Source organism: Colobus angolensis, unplaced genomic scaffold (assembly GCF_000951035.1).
Source record: "Colobus angolensis palliatus isolate OR3802 unplaced genomic scaffold, Cang.pa_1.0 Scaffold16, whole genome shotgun sequence".
In the NCBI taxonomy this organism is placed as follows: Eukaryota; Metazoa; Chordata; class Mammalia; order Primates; family Cercopithecidae; genus Colobus; species Colobus angolensis.
The window spans coordinates 2,394,315-2,399,617 of record NW_012114710.1 but is presented as its reverse complement, the minus strand read 5'-3'; positions in this window follow the sequence as shown (position 1 = coordinate 2,399,617).

Here is a 5,303-nt window from a genome sequence, read left to right as displayed (position 1 = left end):
GCTGGAGGTGTGGGCTGGAGCTGCCGGTGGCCGCCGTGGCGGCTGCACCGGGAGGGCGGGAAGGAGCTCGGCGCCCAGGAGAGGGCTGCGGAGAAATTCAGGAGAGCAGAGCTAATGGCTCGAAGTTTTGTCGGCCGAATTGGGAAGCAAAGGCGGAGCTGAAAGTTGGGAATCCGTAGCAGGAGAGAAAGCTGTGCTGGGAGTGGTTGGGAGGGAGGGAGGGTCCTGAGCAGATTCTTGGTGAAGTCGGGGGCGCAGTTTGGTTTCGAAGATGCAGGTTTAGGTACTGAATGCATATTTGAATGTGGTCGTTGTTTCACTCAAGGCCCCTCGGCCTTGAGTGAAACAAGGCGATTTTTAAAGGGCTGTGGGTATTGACAAATCCAGAGGCACAGGGGGTGAGGGGACATCACCACGGGGATAAAGAGGCAGGGGTTTGGGATAAACATGGCATGATGAATGGGGAATGGGTGAACACGCAGAAACTGAAGAAAGCCAAGTTCACTTTGGTTTAGAGGAAAATGGTAAAGAGCAGAGCCATCTAGGTATTATAGTTTTGGGAGATGATGACGCCAGGAGGCCTTTGAAGGTCAAAGTGGGTGAGTAGAGGGGGGGGTTTCTCCATGCTGGTCAGGCTGGTCTCGAACTCCGGACCTTAGGTGATTCGCCCACCTCGGCCTACCAGAGTGCTGGGATTATAGGCGTGAGCCACTGCGCTCGGTCGACTCAAGCCTTTTTGAACCAAGAGTACAAGGAAGGAGTTTAAAGAATTTAGCGGAAAGCAGTTTTTAAAAATTAAGCATAAGTGTTTACTGATCTGTGACTTGCTGACCTGTCCCTATGCAGGCTTAGTTCATATTTGCTTCCTCTTGAGTTTTTAGAGTGTTAAAGCTGGTCTGAATTTAAGACATTCTAACTAAAAACAGCTTCAAAACCAAAGCTATTTGTCGTTGGTGAGAAAGAATGTAATTCCACTTGTTTCCTTGGTTCTGTCTGTGGTTACAGTATATTATCATTTGAAATATTTCTTGATGTATTTTTCTTTTCTAATTGCAAATTTATGGGGGTAGGTTGATACACTAGCTTGCATGTTCCTATGAGTACATTCATGCTTAAAGCATTAAAAAAGTTAACACTGCATAAAAAAATCAATACTACAATACTGAAAGTCTTTAATACATCATGCAAAATGAAAAATTATTTTAGACTATGGTTGTACTTAAATAGATCTGTGGAGCCAATATTAAAAGATTATACCGTTTTGTAAATTTTACTTATGTGATATAAAATGATAAATGGGCTGGGCATGGTGGCTCATGCCTGTAGTCCCAGCACTTTGGGAGGCCAGGGTGAGTGGATCACTTGAAGTCAGGAATTCAAGACCAACCTGGCTAACACAGTGAAACCCCATCTCTACTAAAAATACAAAAATTAGCTGAGTGGAGTGGCGAACGTCTGTAGTTCCAGCTACTCGGGAGGCTGAGGCAGAAGAATCACTTGAACCCAGGAGGCTGAGGTTGCAGTGAACCGAGATTGCACCATTGCACTCCAGCCTGGGTGACAGAGCGAGACTCCATCTCAAAAAAAAAAACAAAATTAAGGCCGGGCACGGTGGCTCACACCTGTAATCCTAACACTTTGGGAGGCCAAGGCGGGCAGATCACGAGGTCAGGAGTTCGACCAGTCTGGCCAATATGGTGAAACCCTGTCTCTACTAAAAAATACAAAAATTAGCCCGGCGTGGTGGCGCACGCCTATAGTCCCAGCTACCTGGGAGGCTGAGACAAGAGAATCGCTGGAACCCAGGAGGCTGAGGTTGCAGTGAGCCGAGATCGCCCCTCTGCACTCCAGCCTGGGTGACAGAGCGAGACTCCCTCTCAAAAATAAAATAAATAAAATGAAAAATGATTTTTGGTTGTAGAATTACATATAATTCAAAAACAGTTAAACACATCTTATATGGGACAGTTAATGGGTTGCAGTTTATTAAAATATTGCTTTATTCAACACATTTTTAATTCCATAAATATTTGTGTTCATACTCTATTAGATGCAAGGATATAATAGCAATGAATGAGTAATTAAACTTTCATTTATTATAATGGTAGTAATAATAATATATATAGCACACCTGTCTGTCTATGTGCCAGGCATTCTGAGTGTTTTTTGTTTATTTGTCACTCTATAGTTTTTTCCCAAAAAATTCATATTATCTTTTATTTGCTGTGTTAAAATTGGACTAAATAGTCTGTATATTTTACTTGTATCCAGGTGTTCTCCATGTCCCATCTTACTTACATTCGCTTGGATCCTCTTCATTGTCCAAGTAAATATTCTGGGAATCTGGTTTTTAAAAAAATGTCTTCCTTGATGCAGTAGAGGGCCAGGGTGTTTGTATTTATGCTTTCTGAAAGCAGTGTTAGAGCAAAGAAAGAAGAGACAGCCTTGAGTAGAGCAGTATTAACATTTCATTTGGAAACTGCTATGTCTAGCCTGTGTGGACATTTGAAAGCCTGTTTGTAGCCCTACTATTTCATATGAAGATGACTGGACTGAAGTCTGAAATAGCAGGTTACTTTTGTGGATGTGTAATCATCTTCATTTAGTTTGACTTTTTCTTTACAATGCTAAAAATATAAGATAGTGAAAAGGAGTGGCTGGACGTCGTGGCTCACGCCTGTAATCCCAGCACTTTGGGAGGCTGAGGGGGGCGAATCACGAGGTCAGGAGTTTGAGGCCAGCCTGGCCAACATGGTGAAACCACCGTCTCTACTCAAAATACAAAAAATTAGCTGGGCATAGTGGCAGACGCCTGTAATCCCAGCTACTTGGGAGGCTGAGGCAGGAGAATTGCCTGAACCCAGGAGGCGGAGGTTGCAGTAAGCCGACATGGCACCACTGCACTGCAGCCTGGGCAAAAAGAGTGAAACTCTGTCTCAAAAAAAAAAAAAAAAAAGATAGTAAAAAGGAAGCTTGAATTACATCGCAGAGCTTTCCTGTCAGAACTGATAATCTCATTTGTCCATTGCTTTGACCTTTGCTTTTTTCCACCTAGAGATGTATGGCTTTGTTTTTCCATTATGAAATTATATGGAAAGTTAGCTTTAGGGATAAAGTTGAAGAGATGAGCTAAAATGAGTACTGTATTTATCAAGTCATAATTTTCGCTCTTACAGTTTAATGCCACTAAAATTGGTATGTCTTAAAATCAGTATATGCATTCAGTATAACAGTGTGTTTTTTTTTCCCCCCTTGAAAACCTATTGAGTGGTATCTTCAAATATATGGCATCTTAGAATCAGGAAAATATAATATTATAGATCTTTTATAGATTACAGATTTGTATGGTCCTTGATCATTGCTAATATAAATTCTTGAGAGGTGACTGTTGAGAGTTGTATACTTCAGAAATTACTTGAAAATCTATGCAAAATTTTTGTGTGAGTTGTACTTTTATAAACAAAATTCATTTATGGGCACAAAGAGAACATGTTTAATTAAAGTCCTGTAAAACGATTTATTTGATAAAGAACATTTTTAAAAAGGAAAAGGATAGTTTTTTGTAAGAACACGTTTTATGTGACTATTCCCCTCCCAATTTATCACTAAGTGTATGTTTTTAGACTCTAATGGAAAAGACCCACTTACCTAGCCCATTGGTCACTTATAATATATCTGTTGACTATCTCAATAGATTTGTTAATTTGATTTCTGAAATTATCCAATTAAATTTTTTAAAGTCCAGTGCTGTTATGTGATTAATCATGCAGGTGTACCTACAAAGGAAGGTTCTTGTGGTTATATTTTCCCCTTGTATTCTTTTAAAATAAAATTAAAAACAATAATTTGCTTTTGAAGACTTTATTTGATTTTGCATAAATATTCATTCTTGATGACTGCTTCTAACTTTTACTTTAACCCAGAGCAGGGGAATATTAAAGAGGCATAATGAGGAAGAAATATAGTGATATTTACTAATTGACCGATTTATATGTATAAATACTCAAAGTCTGGGGTACGTTTTTCTACTAATGCCATTTTTTGTTTTTTTGCTTTGTTTCATTTTGTTTTTGAGACAGAGTCTCCCTCTGTCACTCAGGCTAGAGTGCAGTGGTGCGATCTCGGGTCACTGCAGCTCCACCTGCTGGGTTCAAGTGATTCTCCTGCCTCAGCCTCCTGAGTAGCTGGGATTACAGGAGCGCACCACCACACCCGGCTAATTTTTGTATTTTTAGTAGAGACGGGGTTTCACCATGTTGGCCAGGCTGGTCTTGAACTCCTTACCTCAGGCGATTCACCCCCCTCGGCCTCCCAAAGTGCTGGGATTACAGGTGTGAGGCACCGCGCCCGGCGCAGGAGGTCATTCTTAACCTCCTCTCCTTCATCATCCTAGACAATAGTATCTCACCCATTTTTTGCCTCACTGTTGAACTCTGTGCATCAAATTTTGTTCCTCTCTATTGGCAGTATGTTTTAAATAATTTTTAAAATTAAAAACGCAGATCTGATCATGTGCTCTTGAAATCTTTTAATAGCTTCCCATTTGCTGTGGGAAAAATCCATACATGTACAACCTGCATGACATTGCATAAGCTGATTCCAGCCTTCCTCTGTTGCTTTCTTGCAAGGCACTTTTTCCCCTCATGCTCTATATTCTGTGATACGTTTTCCAATTGTTTGTGTGGGAGTGATAAACTTTTGTCTGTTTCCTCTACCTGAAACATTTTTTTTTCTGCTATCTCTCTCTCAACTGATGCCCACTTAGAAATCTTATCTTCCTGGGCAGGCACGGTGGCTCATCCCTGTAATCCCAGCACTTCGGGAGACTGAGGCCAGAGGATCACTTGAGGTCAGGAGTTCGAGACCAGGCCAGCCAAATAGTTATTGTCTCTACTAAAAATACAAAAATTAGCTGTGCGTGGTGGTGAGCGCCTGTAATTCCAGCTACCCTGGAGGTTGAGGCCGGAGAATTTCTTGAACCCAGGAGCTGGAGGTTGCAGTGAACCAAGATCATGCCACTGCACTCCAGCCTGGGCAAAGAGGAAGACTCTGTCTCAAAACAAAACAAAACAAAAACCAAACAAACAAAAAAAGAAAAAGAAATCTTCCTAAGGAAGACCTTTCCTGACGAAATAGGCTCACAGTAAGATCTCCCTGTAACCAGTTTCCCATATTGTTAATGGCAGTGTGTTTCTTGTTCCTCACTAGTGACTAGTCAGTGCTTAAGATATATACGATATTTGCTGAATGAATAAATTTATATTTATTCCTGCATGTGGAAACTAATGTGATTATATATATAT